At 51.3% G+C, this 19,194-nt stretch overlaps 1 non-coding gene and 2 pseudogenes across 1 annotated transcript; all 3 read right to left on the bottom strand.

The window, feature by feature from the left end:
• Nucleotides 1-335: 335 nt before the first annotated feature.
• LOC144674941 (U2 spliceosomal RNA) lies at nucleotides 336-526 on the bottom strand. The gene has a single exon (XR_013574704.1). It is a non-coding gene; the product is annotated as a U2 spliceosomal RNA (small nuclear RNA).
• Nucleotides 527-7,371: 6,845 nt separating this feature from the next.
• LOC144674931 (U2 spliceosomal RNA) lies at nucleotides 7,372-7,551 on the bottom strand (annotated as a pseudogene).
• A 7,526-nt stretch (nucleotides 7,552-15,077) lies between these two features.
• LOC144674950 (U2 spliceosomal RNA) lies at nucleotides 15,078-15,257 on the bottom strand (annotated as a pseudogene).
• Nucleotides 15,258-19,194: the final 3,937 nt, after the last annotated feature.

The following is a 19,194-nucleotide window of genomic DNA, read 5'->3' as shown; positions in this document are numbered from 1 at the left end:
TTTTCTCAGACAAAGACCACCACCTTCAACACCTCTTTGACCCTTTTGTCTCTGACATCTTTTGATTATCTGCTCACACCACACCCTCAATGTGTCTCTTCCCCCCCACCCACCTTAAACCAATTTATATTTCTCCCTTGTTGAAACTATGCTTCAGTTCTGCTGAAGGGCCATGAGGGCTCGAAACGTTGACTGATTTCTTCTCCGCCGATGCTGCCAGACTTGCTGAGTTTTTCCAAAGAAAGTTGGATTTTGGAACATGTACATGTTGAGAAGTAAAGAAAGCAGATGTTTGTAAGAAAACTATTTTTAGCATTGAAAATCCCCTGGAAAGGGGAGGGTGCACCGTTCCCAGAGATACTGCAATACCGGGTCGATGCGTGGAGTGGACGGAGCAAGCCCCTATTCCATCTCCCTGCTCCAAAAATCAATTTAATATATGGTCCCCAGATAAGGGACGTATCAGATATTAAACTGATAAGAACAGATACTACACTTGATCTTAGCCAAAAGGCCGAGAAGCGATGCCGGCGCCGCCCTTGACTTCCCCGAGTGCCATCTGCCTTCCCTCCTTTAAAGCAGACTGACAGCGTTCAAAGACTTATGTATATATATATCTAAGCACTGACGGTTTCACTGTTGGCATATTTGTCCCGGGATTTCTAATTGGAAAAGTTGCCTTTGTTCTCTCTCTTTCAGTGAGACTGCATCAGAGTTATGTAGATCGGCAGTATTCCACCAATCAGATGGGAGAGGGTTGTGCCTATCCACATGGACGTCAGTGTCAGAGGCTGCTGTGGAAGAAGCTTTTGAAAGCAGTTGCGTGTCTTGCAGGGCGTGAGTGACAATGCAGCAAGCAAGTGTGCAGAGCTGCACACATAGAGTCCTAGATTGGTTAGAGCAGAAAAGGAGGCCATTCGGCCTGTCGTGTCTGTGCTAGCTCTTTGCAAGAGCAACTCCCCTAGTGCCACTCACCTGCCTTTTCCCCATAGCCCTGCAAATATTTTCTCTTCAGATAATTATCCGATTCTCTTTTGAAAGCCACTCTTGAAAGTGCCCCCAGCACACTCTCAGGCAGTGCATTGCAGATTCTAACCACTCGCTGCGCAAGAAGGTTTCTCCTCATGTCGCCTTAGTTCTTTTGCCATTCACTTTAAATGGGGGTCCTCCATGTTGTGTTTTCCACCTTACGCAAACACACCGACGACACAAAGAGGATCGCTAACTCAATTCTTTGATTTGAAGAGATGAAATATATACAACAATATCTAGGTCTCTAGGACAGCTCCTATCATCGGCCCGAGAATTATACATGAGTATATACACGTCACACCCTGCCTGGCGATGCACAGCAATTTTAGATACGCTCTTTAAAGGTATACCACAACAACTCCAAGCTGTACCCTTAAATAATAAGAACTATTTACATTACAACAAATTGCTCTTCTGTGTTTGAACCTACAATTGTACAAAGTGATCACCTTATGAGTCCCTGGGACGGAATGGTGGTTCGTTGATACTGTGAAGTTGGTTTGAGATTGCCGTACGTTCTCACAATTCTGGTTGTCTGTAGGAGTCTTGCGCTGGGATCGTGTCTTAGATCGCGTTCTGCTTGCGATGGGGTTACTTGGTGTTTCTTGTTCTGGTACTTCCCTGATTCGCCATCGGTTTCTTCACAATGGGTGCTCGTACTTGATCTGATCATGGTTCTGGACAGATGCTGCTGATTTCTGCCGGATTTCATGTTCCATCGGTTGGGTGTTGTAGTCATACCTTTTGTCCAATGATGACTGGGAAGGGTTGTTCGCACTGTAATTCTGCTGGTGAAGGAGTGGTTGCACTGAGCGCTGTCGCTCTAAGGTGTAGCATTGTGACAGGCCGTCACAAGCCTTGTTTACTTTGCTGACATTTCATAAGTAAGCACTTTACAGTATATACATTCCGCCATGCTATTGGACCTGGGGCAGTGTGGTGATGCGGTAGTACGGTCAACTCCCCACTTTTCACACATCGGTGCGCAGACCGATCAACACCTGCGACCACTTCGAACCGGCCTCGGGTGCCAAGGGTAAACCGTGGCAAGAGCGAGGCCGTGCCCTTTGGGAACTGAACTAAGCTTTGTCCCTTTCACCAGCAGGTCAGACTGCCTGAAGCTGCTGGGGATATGGTTCGGAGGGACCAGGGAATGCGTTAGAAACTGGAAGGAGCGAGTAGCCATGGTGAGAAAAGAACTGGGCTTGTGGGAGCAAAGCTCCCTCTCCATTGCGGGTAAGAACCTGCTCATCAGGCGTGAGGCACTCTCAGTGTTGTACATGGCGCAGGTCTGGCCCATTCCTCACTCCTGCGCTGTGGCGATCACGCGAGCCAACTTCCGCTTTGTCTGGAGGTCAAAAGTGGACCATGTTTGCAGGGACATGATGTAAAAAACCTCTGGATGAAGGGGGAGAAAACATGCCCAACATCACCCTCATCCTGATGGCCACCTTTGTGTATGGCTGTATCAAGCTGTGTGTAGACCCAAACACCAAGCGTCACTACGTGCTGAGGTTCTACCTGTCCCTGGTGTTGCGAAGGATGGGTCTGGTCACGCTGCCACGGAAAGCTCCAAGTGCCATATCACCTGTCCCGTGTGGAAAAATTATGCAGAGGAACCGCAAGTCCATCAGGCAGTGGTTAGCACGTATCACCCTAGAGGCCCTGCGGGAAAAGGAGATGGTGGATCCCGTCGGATGGTTCGCCGAACAGACTGTCAGGGTCATTTGGCAGAATGCCTCATCACCAGAACCTTCCAACAAGCACAAAGACGTAGCTTGGCTGGTGGTGAGAAAGGACCTTGCCGTCAGGTCCTTCCTACACGCCAGGAGCCTCACCCCCTCTGCACGTTGCCCTCGAGGTGGCTGTGGTGGGGAAGAGACCGTTGCCCACCTCCTTGTGGAATCTGCCTTTGCAGAAAAGGTCTGAAGAGAGTGGCCGTGGTTCTTGTCGAGGTTCATCCCGAGCAGTTCCGTGACACAGGTCCGGACACTGTGCTCTACGGGCTGTTCCCAGGGACACACGCCGAGACAAGCATCAACTGCAGCCGGAGGATCAACTCGGTGAAAGACGCTCTTTGGCTGCCTGAAACTTCTTGGTCTTCCATTGCAAAGAGTTGGCACATTCCAAGGTCCAGGACTACGTGCTGAGGGACGCACTAAAGTTTGGGGCAGAGGCGCAATGGGGAAAGGTGGCTGTCTACGACCTTTCAGCCATAGTGCACCAAGGGGCTGGGATTTGCATAGGCTCCTCGGGCTGTAAGACACACGGTGAATGTTTCCAGTGAATACTACATGTATCACTTTTGCCTTGAAGCACCTCAGAGTGAAACATGATCTATGTAGGCAACTTAAATACCATTGCACTGTCTGACTGTCTGTTATGACCATTTTGAAATGTCTGCAATGTTCCTTCCTGCAATGGTTGCGCTAGATGTGTCGTGTAACTGGCAGGTAATGGGAAATTTCGAGAAACGGTCAGTCACAAGGGAGAACACGTGACAGGCATGAGAGACAATCCACGAGTCTTTGTAGCTGAGTTTCCGTGTGAGCAACTAGCTCACAGCGCAGAGGAGTTCTTCGATCGAGGCCTGCTGTATTTTTGTCTTTGCTTTCAGTTTGGGCAGTCAAAGAACAAAGAACAAAAAAAACGTACAGCACAGGAACATGTATTTCGGCCCTCCAAGCCTGCGCCGATCAGTCTGTGGAGCTTGCCGGCTGACCTGGCATGCAGCTAAACTCCTTCCACATCTACAGGGAAGGCAAAGTCAGGAGCGTTTCTCTCAGAGCGTAGTGAGTCTTTGGAACTCTCTTCCTCAAAAGGTGGTGGAAACAGGGTCTTTGAATATTTTCAAGACAGAGCTGGATAGATTAACAAGGCGGGGTGGAAGGTTATCGGTGGTAGGCAGGAATGTGGGGTTGAGGTTGCAATCAGATCAGCCATGATCTTCTGAATAGTGGAGCAGGCTCTTGGGGCCCAGTGGCCTACTCCTGCTCCTAAGTTGTATGTTCGTACATGTAGGGGCATTAGTTTTTACTGATTCCAGTACTTCTCCTGCACTGAACCTGGAGAGTACTACGTCAGCTGCTGTTGAGTTGTTTCCTGATGCCCTGCTTTCTTTTGTACGAGCTGTCTAGCATCCTCGTTATGGGCTTCCTTTGCTTGGCATTGGGCCTTCTTTTGGGCTGACTGTTGGTCTATTTCCTTTACGGGATGTCAGCATGACATCACCAGAAGGGAAATGTGTCATGTTATGAAGTCACAGTAAATAGGTCCAATGCATTATATCATTATAATAACACAAGATGATGATCAGCAGTGAGAAGACAGGTGGCAGCAAGGATAAGTACAGGTACGACACAGTGAACAGCCTTAGATCCTGTTAAAATGTTGAAAATGTTTCTCCCCTTCTCAAAGATTATTTCCTTCAAAATTTTAGAAATCTTTCAGCTTCAACCAGAAGTCACATACAAGCCAAACAACAAAACCACCTGCGTGCACAGCACAGCACAGCACAGCACAGTATCTGCCAGCCTGCAATGATGTCGGCTCTCTTTTAATCACCTTTTCACCTCCAATCAGTCCTATTCAGCAGGCAAGCAAAGGAGCGCAGAAAATACATCTGCACGGCTGCTTCTAACTTCTAGAAAGGGAACAGCCTTATCCTAGGAAAGTGAAAAATATCTATACTGTCACAAAGTGATGCACTTGAACTGCAAAACACCACGCTTACCTGAGCTTGTGTCACAGTTTTTGCTGTCTACCTCAGCCAGTATTTTTCTGTATTCTCAGTCGTCCATCCTGGCTTCTTGCTTTCTCTGCAGCTTTCAGATGCCTCCCCTTGGCCGGCCTCAGTGCTCAGTGACAGATCAGCGCTCGCTATTATTTGTCCTCAGTGGTAACTGCTAGGGGAGAAATGCTTGACTTTTTCAATCACCTTTTACCTCAGTAAAATCCAAGTAGAACCTAAAGTGGCAATGCTTCTCCCTCTCAGCACCCAACATGTCTTGCCTTTTCTTCAGGTTGGCTTTGAGTAAGCACAACAGTTGCTGCCTGGCTGCCATTAGAGACAGTTTTCAAGTACAGAGACAAGGGGCAGCCCCATGACCCCTCCCCCGACTCCTGCACAATATGCAAATATAGCACATTGTCTGAGTGCAATTTGGGAGCTGAAGATGGTTTCACAGTGGGATACAAGATATGAGGAGAGGTCACAGTCAACGTTTCCTCACAGACACACCGCTACATAAGCCCCTTTAAATTTGCGCGGCTGTGCAAAAAATTTAATGGGCCCGCACACTTAAACAAATCGGTCACGCACTGTAATGACTCGCCTCATTCAGTTCAACAGAAATTAGGATCATGTTTTTAACCTGTGCCCTCGTTTTAAAATATTTTGTGTTCCATATTTACTTTCTCAATTTGTTATTAACTTACTTTACACTGCTTTATATCCTATCTTGTCGCAGATGTGGATCAGTCTGCGCACCGACAGCGGATCCGACCAGAAGACGGCGACGTCGTCCATGTACAGGGAGGCTTTTACCTGAATGCCTCCACTGCCTGGGATCGTCACTCCTCTTATGCCCGGATCCTTCCTGATGGACTCGGCAAAGGGTTCTATGCAACACACGAAAAGAACAGGCGAGAGAGGACAGCCCTGCCTGACTCCAGATTTAATCGGAAAGCTATCTGTTTCCCACCCGTTGATTGAGACTGCGCTACTGATGTTAGTGTAGAGCAGTTGGATCCAATTTCGAATTCCCTCCCCAAACCCCATTTTGGAGCGCACATCTACCATGTAGGTGTGCGATATTCTGTCAAAGGCCTTCTCCTGATCCAAGCTGATGAGGCAGGTATCCACCCCCCTGTCCTGTACATAGGCAATCGTATCCCTGAGCAGCGCCAGGCTGTCAGAGATCTTCCTGCCTGGCACAGAGCAGGTCTGGTCAGGGTGAATCACCAATTCCAGAGCGGATTTGACCCGGTTGGCGATGACCTTGGACAGAATCTTATAGTCCACATTCAACAGTGAAATGGGTCGCCAATTTCTAATTTCCTCCCTTTCCCCCTTGTGCTTGTAGATGAGGGTGATGATGCCTTTCCTCATGGATTCTGACATACTACCGGCCAGGAGCATACTCTCGTACACTCCTAGCAGGTCTGGGCCGATCAAGTCCCACAGAGCCGAATACAACTCCGTCGGCAAGCCGTCGCTTCCGGGGGTTTTACTCTTCTCCAAGGACTCGAGGGCCTTAGTCAGTTCATCAGGAGTTAGCGGTTTGTCCAGGCTCTCCCGCGTACTGTGGTCTAAGACCTCCGTGATAGAGGACAGGAAGGACTGGGAGGCCGTGCTGTCCGTGGGCTTCACGTCATACAATCCGGCATAAAAGGATTTGCTGATCCTCAGAATGTCGGACCGTGATGACTTTACTGAGCCGTCTTCTTCCTTCAGGCTGCTGATCACAGAGCGCTCTCTGTGTACCTTTTGGAAGAAGAAACGTGAGCACGTCTCATCCTGCTCCATGGAGCGGACTCTGGAACGGAAGATGATCTTGGAGGCCTCCGAGGCAAAGTGCGAGGCTTGCTGGCCCTTCACCTCTTGGAGCTCCTCCTTGACATCGACCCCCATCGACTGCAGCCGGAGCAGATTCTGCATCTTTTTCTGGAGTCGGGACATTTCCCTCGGTTCCTTTCTAGCTTTCTGGGTGCCTTTGAGGATGAAAAACCTCTTGATGTTTCCCTTGATCGCTTCCCACCAGTGTGTCAGGGACTCAAAGAGGGGTTTCACGGTTCTCCAACCTTTGTAATCCCTCTTGAGCTCCTCAATGTTCTCTGGGGTCAGCAGTTGCACATTTAGCTTCCATGCCCCCCTGCCCACCCTCAGGTCCTTCTCCAAGTGGCAGTCCGCCAGTAGGAGGCAGTGGTCAGAGAAGAACACCGGCTTGACCTCGGTGGATCTGACTGTGAATGCACGGGACACAAACAGGAAGTCTATCCTGGAACGAATGGACCCGTCTGGCCGCGACCAGGTGTATCTACGCTGCGCTCGGTCTGCAGGGTTGCTGAAGACGTCGTGCAGCTTGGCATCCTTAACTGTTTCCATCAGGGATCTGGACGTAGCGTCCAATCTGCTGCCGGCCCTGCCGGCGAGTGTTGGGTGAGAGTGCGTGTTTTTTGTGTGTAGCTGCTGCGGGTGAGTGAGTGAGAGAGAGAGAGAGAGAGAGAGAGAGAGAGAAAGAAAGAAAGTTGGATTTTGGAACATGTACATGTTGAAAAGTAAAGAAAGCAGATGTTTGTAAGAAAACTATTTTTAGCATTGAAAATCCCCTGGAAAGGGGAGGGTGCACCGTTCCCAGAGATACTGCAATACCGGGTCGATGCGTGGAGTGGACGGAGCAAGCCCCTATTCCATCTCCCTGCTCCAAAAATCAATTTAATATATGGTCCCCAGATAAGGGACGTATCAGATATTAAACTGATAAGAACAGATTTTTTTTTTTTTTTTTGTAAAAATATACTTTATTCATAAAAATCTTCAATCACATTCAAAACCATTTCAAAAACAACATTACAAGGGTACAATCCAGGTTAAACTTTTACAAAATGTATCACCAGGTGCATCAGTACAAACAATATTACAGTCATTTACAGCCTTTCATTTTGATCTGTACAGCCCGAGGGGCTCTAAACAGTTCCCAGTCTCTCGGTGCGCTGTGGTAGAAAGGTCTTAGACAGCGACCCTTCCCCATTGCGCCTTTGCGGCAGCTGCCCCAAGCTTTAGTGCGTCCCTCAGCACGTAGTCCTGGACTTTGGATTGTGCCAGTCCGCAACAATCGGTCGGGGACAACTCTTTGTGCTGGAAGACCAACAAGTTTCGGGCAGACCAAAGCGCGTCTTTCACCGAGTTGATGATCCTCCAGCTGCAGTCGATGTTTGTCTCGGTGTGTGTCCCTGGGAACAGCCCGTAGAGCACAGAGTCCTGTGTCACAGAACTGCTCGGGATGAACCTCGACAGCAACCACTGCATCTCTCTCCAGACTTTCTTTGCAAAGGCACAATCCACAAGGAGGTGAACAACGGTCTCTTCCCCACCACAGCCACCTCGAGGGCATCGTGCAGAGGGGGTGAGACTCCTGGCGTGTAGGAAGGATCTGACGGGGAGGGCCTTTCTCACCACCAGCCAAGCTACGTCTTGGTGCTTGTTGGAAAGTTCTGGCGATGAGGCATTCTGCCAAATGACTTTGACAGTCTGCTCGGGGAACCATCCCACAGGGTCCACCCTCTCCTTATCCCTCAGGGCCTCTAGGACGTTACGTGCTGACCACTGCCTGATGGACTTGTGGTCAAAGGTGTTTTTCTGCATAAATTTTTCCACCAGGGACAGGTGGTACGGCACGGTCCAACTACTTGGAGCGTTCCGCGGCAGCGTGGCCAGACCCATCCTTCGCAACACCGGGGACAGGTAGAACCTCAGCACGTAGTGACACTTGGTGTTTGCGTACTGAGGGTCTACGCACCGCTTGATGCAGCCGCACACAAAGGTGGCCATCAGTATGAGGGCGATGTTGGGCACGTTTTTTCCCCCTTTATCTAGAGGCTTGTACATCGCGTCCCTGCAGACACGATCCATTTTCGACCTCCAGATAAAGCGGAAGATGGCTCGAGTGATCGCCATCGCGCAGGAGTGTGGAATGGGCCAGACCTGCGCCACGTACAGCAACAGCGAGAGTACCTCACACCTGATGACCAGGTTCTTACCCGCAATGGAGAGGGAGCGTCGCTCCCACATGCCCAGTTTCCTTTTCACCATAGCCACTCGCTCCTTCCAGTTTCTAACGCATTCCCCGGTCCCTCCGAACCATATCCCCAGCACCTTCAGGCCGTCAGCCCTGACAGTGAAGGGGACAAAGGATCGGTCAGCCCAGTTCCCAAAGAACATGGCCTCGCTCTTCCCACGATTTACCTTGGCTCCCGAGGCCAGTTCGAACTGGTCGCAGACGTGCATCAGTCTGCGCACCGACAGCGGATCCGAGCAGAAGACGACGACGTCGTCCATGTACAGGGAGGCTTTTACCTGAGTGCCTCCACTGCCTGGGATCGTCACTCCTCTTATGCCCGGATCCTTCCTGATGGACTCGGCAAAGGGTTCTATGCAGCACACAAAAAGGACAGGCGAGAGAGGGCAGCCCTGCCTGACTCCAGATTTAATCGGAAAGCTATCTGTTTCCCACCCATTGATTGAGACTGCGCTACTGATGTTAGTGTAGAGCAGTTGGATCCAATTTCGAATTCCCTCCCCAAAGCCCATTTTGGAGAGCACATCCCCCATGTAGGTGTGCGATATTCTGTCAAAGGCCTTCTCCTGATCCAAGCTGATGAGGCAGGTATCCACACCCCTGTCCTGTACATAGGCAATCGTATCCCTGAGCAGCGCCAGGCTGTCAGAGATCTTCCTGCCTGGCACAGAGCAGGTCTGGTCAGGGTGAATCACCAATTCCAGAGCGGATTTGACCCGGTTGGCGATGACCTTGGACAGAATCTTATAGTCCATATTCAACAGTGAAATGGGTCGCCAATTTCTAATTTCCTCCCTTTCCCCCTTGTGCTTGTAGATGAGGGTGATGATGCCTTTCCTCATGGATTCTGACATGCTGCCGGCCAGGAGCATACTCTCGTACACTTCTAGCAGGTCTGGGCCGATCAAGTCCCACAGAGCCGAATACAACTCCGCCGGCAGGCCGTCGCTTCCGGGGGTTTTACTCTTCTCGAAGGACTCGAGGGCCTTAGTCAGTTCGTCAGGAGTTAGCGGTTTGTCTAGGCTCTCCCGCGTACTGTGGTCTAGGACCTCCGTGATAGAGGACAGGAAGGACTGGGAGGCCGTGCTGTCCGTGGGCTTCACGTCATACAGTCCGGCATAAAAGGATTTGCTGATCCTCAGAATGTCGGACCGTGATGACTTTACTGAGCCGTCTTCTTCCTTCAGGCTGCTGATCACAGAGCGCTCTCTGTGTACCTTTTGGAAGAAGAAACGTGAGCACGTCTCATCCTGCTCCACGGAGCGGACTCTGGAACGGAAGATGATCTTGGAGGCCTCCGAGGCAAAGTGCGAGGCTTGCTGGCCCTTCACCTCTTGGAGCTCCTCCTTGACATCCACCCCCATCGACTGCAGCCGGAGCAGATTCTGCATCTTTTCCTGGAGTCGGGACATTTCCCTCTGTTCCTTTCTAGCTTTCTGGGTGCCTTTGAGGATGAAAAACCTCTTGATGCTTCCCTTGATCACTTCCCACCAGTGTGTCAGGGACTCAAAGAGGGGTTTCACGGTTCTCCAACCTTTGTAATCCCTCTTGAGCTCCTCAATGTTCTCTGGGGTCAGCAGTTGCACATTTAGCTTCCATGCCCCCCTGCCCACCCTCAGGTCTTCCTCCAAGTGGCAGTCCGCCAGTAGGAGGCAGTGGTCAGAGAAGAACACCGGCTTGACCTCGGTGGATCTGACTGTGAATGCACGGGACACAAACAGGAAGTCTATCCTGGAACGAATGGACCCGTCTGGCCGCGACCAGGTGTATCTACGCTGCGCTCCGTCTGCAGGGTTGCTGAAGACGTCGTGCAGCTTGGCATCCTTAACTGTTTCCATCAGGGATCTGGACGTAGCGTCCAATCTGCTTCCGGCCCTGCCGGATCGTCCAGCCGCATCGATGATGCAGTTGAAGTCCCCGCCCAGAATGACCGGCCTGGAGGTCGCCAGCAGCAGTGGGAGCTGCTGAAAAACCTCCAGCCGCTCAGCCCCTTGTGCCGGGCCGTACACGTTAATTAACCGGAGTGGAGCGTTCTTGTACATTACGTCTGCTACCAGGAGTCGCCCGCCCACCACCTCCTTGACCTCGGAGACGGTGAAGTTGCCTCCCCGCAGCAGAATACCCAGGCCGGAGGAACGAGAGTCGTTTCCGCCCGACCAGATCGATGGCCCGTGGGACCACCATCGTGACCATTGCCTGTAGGAGCTGAGGTGCGGTATCGCACACTCCTGCAGAAACAACAGGTCAGCTTTGACCTTGGCTAGGTAGTCCAAGGTCGCAACACATCGCGTAGTAGATTTAATGCTACGCACATTTATGGATACAATCTTTAAACCCATATTAAAGCATTTATTCTCCTACCAAACCCACTGTCTCTGAGAGTCCCAGACCTTTAGTCTGCTCCTTCATACCCGTAGTGAGCTCAAATTCCTTCACTTTGGATGGGCTGAGGTAGATCTCCTTGGCCGTGTTCTGCTCCAGTGGCATCTGGAGGTTCACGTAGTGAGCGGATTTTGAGATGACCTTTGCTGGAGAAGCTTCTCCAAAACTCACCCCCTCTGGGGGGTTGCTGTTCCCGGCTTCCTGGAGCTGGGGTGCGATGATTGCCTCACTGCTCCCAGATTCCAGGGGCTGTGGTGCACTGGCCTCCTCAGGTTGCAGGCGAAGTTGGGGTGCGTTGGTCTCCTTGTTGTCTCCAATTTTCTGGAGCTCGGGTGTCTCGTCCTCCAACGCCCTGGAGCTTTGCCGCCTCTTCTGTCGGTGCCGCTCTGGCACTTCCTCATCCGAAGAGCTGCTGCCCTTGTCATCCGTGTCGGATGGGAGACGCCTCTTGCCGCTTCTCTGGGAAACGCCTTTGCTTCTTCTTCGCTCCCTCTTACTTTTCTTGTTCTTCACCGTCCGCCACTCCCCCTGCTGCTTTTCCACTGCTGCCTCCTCCTCCATTGATTCGCTGTCCTGAGGACTGGAAGGTTCAGGGGGTAGTGCTGTTGATTGGCTCTCTGTTGCCTCAATCTCTTTCTCCACCTTGTCTCTCTCTGTGTCCTCCTTTGTCCCGTTGAGCTCCCTGGGGGCCTTGGTGGTTGGAGTGACACGGAACATTTCTTCTGCTTCCCCGTGGTCGGCTTTGGCTGCCTGTGCGTAAGTACGGCAGCGTTTGGGGCAGGTCCTGTAGAGGTGACTTGCCTCGCCACACAGGTTGCAGCACTTGGCCTGTTTGCAGTCTTTTGTCTGGTGCCCTTCCTGTTTGCAGATCTTGCAGAGGGAGGCGCTGCAGTTGGCCGCCACATGACCAGCCTTGCCGCATGAGCGACAATGCTTGGGTTGCCCAGCGTAGACCAGGTAGCCACGGTTTCCCCCGATAGCGAAACTGGAAGGAGGGTGGAAAATGGCTCCCTTACCATCGGTCTTTAGCGTGACCTTAAACAGGCGTTTGCCTGTCCAGATCCCCAAGTCGTCTCGAATCTCAGTGCCGCTCCCCACCTTATCGAAGTACCTGGTGAGGAAGGTGACCACGTCGGCGACAGGGACGAAGGGGTTGTACACATGCACCATCACCTCACGTTCCCGTTGCAACGGCAGAGAAAAGTGCGGCTCCGCCGTCAGGATCTTCATCTCCGGCAGGTCTCTCTTCTCCTCGAACACCCTCAGGAGCCGGACGCAGTCTGCCACTTGCTTGAACGTCACGTCAAAATAACCACCTTTGCGGGAGTCGTGCAGGGTGAAGATCTCCGTAGCTTGGAAGCCGCACGCCTTCAACAGGATCCTCCTGGTGAAGAAGCCCCGATCCATAGGTGATCCTCCTTCGTCGCTGTGGTTCACCGTGACTCGGACGGTGATAGGTAACCCACGGTATGAATTCGGATTGCGATTGGTTTTCGCCCTTCCATCCCGACCTTGCCATGGCAGGACCATGGTGTCGCCCCTGCAACACTACACTTGATCTAAGCCAAGAGGCCGAGAAGCGATTCCATTTGCCTTCCTTGTTACCTGCTGTACCTGCATACTAGCTTTCAGCGATTCGTGCGCGAGGACACCCAGATCCCTCTGTGCTGAAGCATTTCTGAAGTTTCTCTCCATCTGAATAATAAGTCGCCTTTTTATTCTTCTGACCAAAATGGATAACCGCACACTTATTAAACTTATTTAACTTAGTTAAACTCCATCTGCCAAATTTTGGCCCATTCACCTAACCTGTCCATATCCATTTGTAAATTTCTTATTTCTTCATTGCAACTTACTTTCCCACCTATTTTGGTGTCATCTGCAAATTTAGCTATAGTACCTTCTACTCCTGAATCCAAGTAAATAGTTGGGGCCCGAGGACCGAACCCTGTGGCACCCCACTAGTTACAGCTTGGCATCCACAAAAGACCCATTCATCTTGACTCTCTGCTTTCTGTTGGTTAGCCAATCCTCTATCCAAGCTAATATATTACCCTTAGCTGCGTGTGATCTTATCTTGTGTATTAATCTTTTGTGCGGCACCTTATCAAATGCCTTCTGGAAGTCCAGACATACTACATCTACAGGATCCCCGTTATCCACTTTGCTTGTCACATCTTCAAAGAACTCTAGCAAATTAGTCAAACACGATTTACTCTTCGTAAAGCCATGCCGACTCTGACGGATTGCATTTTGACTTGCATTTTAGGAAGGTAGTGGAGGCATTGGAGAGAGTGCAGAAGAGGTTTACGAGTTTGGTTCCAGGGGCGAGGAAGTTGAGTTATGAAGTAAGATTGGAGAAGTTGGGACTGTATTCCTTGGGGAAAAGAAGTCTGAGAGGAGACTTGATAGAGGTATTGAAAATCATGAGGGGTCTGGAGAGAGTAGATAGGGAGAAACTGTTTGCACCGGGGCAAGGATCGAGAAGGAGAGGGCACAGGTTTAAAGTAACTGGCAAAAGAAGCAAAAGCGATAGGAGCAGCGAGCGGTCAGGGTCTGGAATGCACCACCTGATAGCGCGGCGGAGGCAGGTTCAATTGAAGAGGGAATGAGATGATTATTTGAAAAGAAAGCATGTGCCGGGTTACGTGGAGAAGGCAGGAGAAAGGCACGAGGTGAAATGTTCACCGGGAGAGCTGGTGCAGGCACGACGGGCGGAATGGGCTCCTTGTGCAATGTAAGGATTGTGTGAATGTGGATGTAGAGGTTTCGGAGTAGCTGTGTAAAGTGTGTGAGCTTTGAGGTGTGAGTTTTGATTGTTGCTGTGTCAGCAGCAGCAGCGGCAGCGGCAGCAGAGAGCTGGTTTAAAATGTTGTGAGGCGAAAGGTGCAGCTGAGAGAGTGTTTGAGAGGTGTATTTGCAAGTGAAAGCTGTTTTTGTATAAGTGAGGTAGAGTGTTTGTGAGATGAGAGTGCTGTCTGTGAGTGTTGGGTGAGCGTGCGTGTTTTTTGTGTGTAGCTGCTGCGGGTGAGTGAGTGAGAGAGAGAGAGAGAGAGAGAGAGAAAGAAAGAAAGTTGGATAAAAACAAAAAGCTAAAAGCTACTGCGGATGCTGGAAATCCAAAACAAAATAAAAACAGAATTACCTGGAAAAACTCAGCAAGTCTGGCAGCATCGGCGGAGAAGAAACCAGTCAACGTTTCGAGCCCTCATGGCCCTTCAGCAGAACTGAAGCATAGTTTCAACAAGGGAGAAATATAAATTGGTTTAAGGTGGGTGGGGGGGGAAGAGACACATTGAGGGTGTAGTGTGAGCAGATAATCAAAAGATGTCAGAGACAAAAGGGTCAAAGAGGTGTTGAAGGTGGTGGTCTTTGTCTGAGAAAAGTGCTAATTAAGAATGCAAGACAGGATATTCAAAGTACAGCTCTAGTGGGGGTGGGGTGGAAAGACTAAAGACCTTTAGTCTTTCCACCCCACCCCCACTAGAGCTGTACTTTGAATATCCTGTCTTGCATTCTTAATTAGCACTTTTCTCAGACAAAGACCACCACCTTCAACACCTCTTTGACCCTTTTGTCTCTGACATCTTTTGATTATCTGCTCACACCACACCCTCAATGTGTCTCTTCCCCCCCACCCACCTTAAACCAATTTATATTTCTCCCTTGTTGAAACTATGCTTCAGTTCTGCTGAAGGGCCATGAGGGCTCGAAACGTTGACTGATTTCTTCTCCGCCGATGCTGCCAGACTTGCTGAGTTTTTCCAAAGAAAGTTGGATTTTGGAACATGTACATGTTGAGAAGTAAAGAAAGCAGATGTTTGTAAGAAAACTATTTTTAGCATTGAAAATCCCCTGGAAAGGGGAGGGTGCACCGTTCCCAGAGATACTGCAATACCGGGTCGATGCGTGGAGTGGACGGAGCAAGCCCCTATTCCATCTCCCTGCTCCAAAAATCAATTTAATATATGGTCCCCAGATAAGGGACGTATCAGATATTAAACTGATAAGAACAGATTTCAAAACCATTTCAAAAACAACATTACAAGGGTACAATCCAGGTTAAACTTTTACAAAATGTATCACCAGGTGCATCAGTACAAACAATATTACAGTCATTTACAGCCTTTCATTTTGATCTGTACAGCCCGAGGGGCTCTAAACAGTTCCCAGTCTCTCGGTGCGCTGTGGTAGAAAGGTCTTAGACAGCGACCCTTCCCCATTGCGCCTTTGCGGCAGCTGCCCCAAGCTTTAGTGCGTCCCTCAGCACGTAGTCCTGGACTTTGGATTGTGCCAGTCCGCAACAATCGGTCGGGGACAAATCTTTGTGCTGGAAGACCAACAAGTTTCGGGCAGACCAAAGCGCGTCTTTCACCGAGTTGATGATCCTCCAGCTGCAGTTGATGTTTGTCTCGGTGTGTGTCCCTGGGAACAGCCCGTAGAGCACAGAGTCCTGTGTCACAGAACTGCTCGGGATGAACCTCGACAGCAACCACTGCATCTCTCTCCAGACTTTCTTTGCAAAGGCACAATCCACAAGGAGGTGAACAACGGTCTCTTCCCCACCACAGCCACCTCGAGGGCATCGTGCAGAGGGGGTGAGACTCCTGGCGTGTAGGAAGGATCTGACGGGGAGGGCCTTTCTCACCACCAGCCAAGCTACGTCTTGGTGCTTGTTGGAAAGTTCTGGCGATGAGGCATTCTGCCAAATGACTTTGACAGTCTGCTCGGGGAACCATCCCACAGGGTCCACCCTCTCCTTATCCCTCAGGGCCTCTAGGACGTTACGTGCTGACCACTGCCTGATGGACTTGTGGTCAAAGGTGTTTTTCTGCATAAATTTTTCCACCAGGGACAGGTGGTACGGCACGGTCCAACTACTTGGAGCGTTCCGCGGCAGCGTGGCCAGACCCATCCTTCGCAACACCGGGGACAGGTAGAACCTCAGCACGTAGTGACACTTGGTGTTTGCGTACTGAGGGTCTACGCACCGCTTGATGCAGCCGCACACAAAGGTGGCCATCAGTATGAGGGCGATGTTGGGCACGTTTTTTCCCCCTTTATCTAGAGGCTTGTACATCGCGTCCCTGCAGACACGATCCATTTTCGACCTCCAGATAAAGCGGAAGATGGCTCGAGTGATCGCCATCGCGCAGGAGTGTGGAATGGGCCAGACCTGCGCCACGTACAGCAACAGCGAGAGTACCTCACACCTGATGACCAGGTTCTTACCCGCAATGGAGAGGGAGCGTCGCTCCCACATGCCCAGTTTCCTTTTCACCATAGCCACTCGCTCCTTCCAGTTTCTAACGCATGCCCCGGTCCCTCCGAACCATATCCCCAGCACCTTCAGGCCGTCAGCCCTGACAGTGAAGGGGACAAAGGATCGGTCAGCCCACTTCCCAAAGAACATGGCCTCGCTCTTCCCACGATTTACCTTGGCTCCCGAGGCCAGTTCGAACTGGTCGCAGACGTGCATCAGTCTGCGCACCGACAGCGGATCCGAGCAGAAGACGGCGACGTCGTCCATGTACAGGGAGGCTTTTACCTGAGTGCCTCCACTGCCTGGGATCGTCACTCCTCTTATGCCCGGATCCTTCCTGATGGACTCGGCAAAGGGTTCTATGCAGCACACAAAAAGGACAGGCGAGAGAGGGCAGCCCTGCCTGACTCCAGATTTAATCGGAAAGCTATCTGTTTCCCACCCATTGATTGAGACTGCGCTACTGATGTTAGTGTAGAGCAGTTGGATCCAATTTCGAATTCCCTCCCCAAACCCCATTTTGGAGAGCACATCCCCCATGTAGGTGTGCGATATTCTGTCAAAGGCCTTCTCCTGATCCAAGCTGATGAGGCAGGTATCCACACCCCTGTCCTGTACATAGGCAATCGTATCCCTGAGCAGCGCCAGGCTGTCAGAGATCTTCCTGCCTGGCACAGAGCAGGTCTGGTCAGGGTGAATCACCAATTCCAGAGCGGATTTGACCCGGTTGGCGATGACCTTGGACAGAATCTTATAGTCCATATTCAACAGTGAAATGGGTCGCCAATTTCTAATTTCCTCCCTTTCCCCCTTGTGCTTGTAGATGAGGGTGATGATGCCTTTCCTCATGGATTCTGACATGCTGCCGGCCAGGAGCATACTCTCGTACACTTCTAGCAGGTCTGGGCCGATCAAGTCCCACAGAGCCGAATACAACTCCGCCGGCAGGCCGTCGCTTCCGGGGGTTTTACTCTTCTCGAAGGACTCGAGGGCCTTAGTCAGTTCGTCAGGGGTTAGCGGTTTGTCTAGGCTCTCCCGAGTACTGTGGTCTAGGACCTCCGTGATAGAGGACAGGAAGGACTGGGAGGCCGTGCTGTCCGTGGGCTTCACGTCATACAGTCCGGCATAAAAGGATTTGCTGATCCTCAGAATGTCGGACCGTGATGACTTTACTGAGCCGTCTTCTTCCTTCAGGCTGCTGATCACAGAGCGCTCTCTGTGTACCTTTTGGAAGAAGAAACGTGAGCACGTCTCATCCTGCTCCACGGAGCGGACTCTGGAACGGAAGATGATCTTGGAGGCCTCCGAGGCAAAGTGCGAGGCTTGCTGGCCCTTCACCTCTTGGAGCTCCTCCTTGACATCGACCCCCATCGACCGCAGCCGGAGCAGATTCTGCATCTTTTCCTGGAGTCGGGACATTTCCCTCTGTTCCTTTCTAGCTTTCTGGGTGCCTTTGAGGATGAAAAACCTCTTGATGCTTCCCTTGATCACTTCCCACCAGTGTGTCAGGGACTCAAAGAGGGGTTTCACGGTTCTCCAACCTTTGTAATCCCTCTTGAGCTCCTCAATGTTCTCTGGGGTCAGCAGTTGCACATTTAGCTTCCATGCCCCCCTGCCCACCCTCAGGTCTTCCTCCAAGTGGCAGTCCGCCAGTAGGAGGCAGTGGTCAGAGAAGAACACCGGCTTGACCTCGGTGGATCTGACTGTGAATGCACGGGACACAAACAGGAAGTCTATCCTGGAACGAATGGACCCGTCTGGCCGCAACCAGGTGTATCTACGCTGCGCTCCGTCTGCAGGGTTGCTGAAGACGTCGTGCAGCTTGGCATCCTTAACTGTTTCCATCAGGGATCTGGACGTAGCGTCCAATCTGCTTCCGGCCCTGCCGGATCGTCCAGCCGCATCGATGATGCAGTTGAAGTCCCCGCCCAGAATGACCGGCCTGGAGGTCGCCAGCAGCAGTGGGAGCTGCTGAAAAACCTCCAGCCGCTCAGCCCCTTGTGCCGGGCCGTACACGTTAATTAACCGGAGTGGAGCGTTCTTGTACATTACGTCTGCTACCAGGAGTCGCCCGCCCACCACCTCCTTGACCTCGGAGACGGTGAAGTTGCCTCCCCGCAGCAGAATACCCAGGCCGGAGGAACGAGAGTCGTTTCCGCCCGACCAGATCGATGGCCCGTGGGACCACCATCGTGACCATTGCCTGTAGGAGCTGAGGTGCGGTATCGCACACTCCTGCAGAAACAACAGGTCAGCTTTGACCTTGGCAAGGTAGTCCAAGGTCGCAACACATCGCGTAGTAGATTTAATGCTACGCACATTTATGGATACAATCTTTAAACCCATATTAAAGCATTTATTCTCCTACCAAACCCACTGTCTCTGAGAGTCCCAGACCTTTAGTCTGCTCCTTCATACCCGTAGTGAGCTCAAATTCCTTCACTTTGGATGGGCTGAGGTAGATCTCCTTGGCCGTGTTCTGCTCCAGTGGCATCTGGAGGTTCACGTAGTGAGCGGATTTTGAGATGACCTTTGCTGGAGAAGCTTCTCCAAAACTCACCCCCTCTGGGGGGTTGCTGTTCCCGGCTTCCTGGAGCTGGGGTGCGATGATTGCCTCACTGCTCCCAGATTCCAGGGGCTGTGGTGCACTGGCCTCCTCAGGTTGCAGGCAAAGTTGGGGTGCGTTGGTCTCCTTGTTGTCTCCAATTTTCTGGAGCT

This window comes from Cetorhinus maximus, unplaced genomic scaffold (assembly GCF_964194155.1).
Source record: "Cetorhinus maximus unplaced genomic scaffold, sCetMax3.hap1.1 HAP1_SCAFFOLD_864, whole genome shotgun sequence".
Classification (NCBI taxonomy): Eukaryota; Metazoa; Chordata; class Chondrichthyes; order Lamniformes; family Cetorhinidae; genus Cetorhinus; species Cetorhinus maximus.
This window is presented reverse-complemented; position numbering and strand designations above follow the sequence as displayed.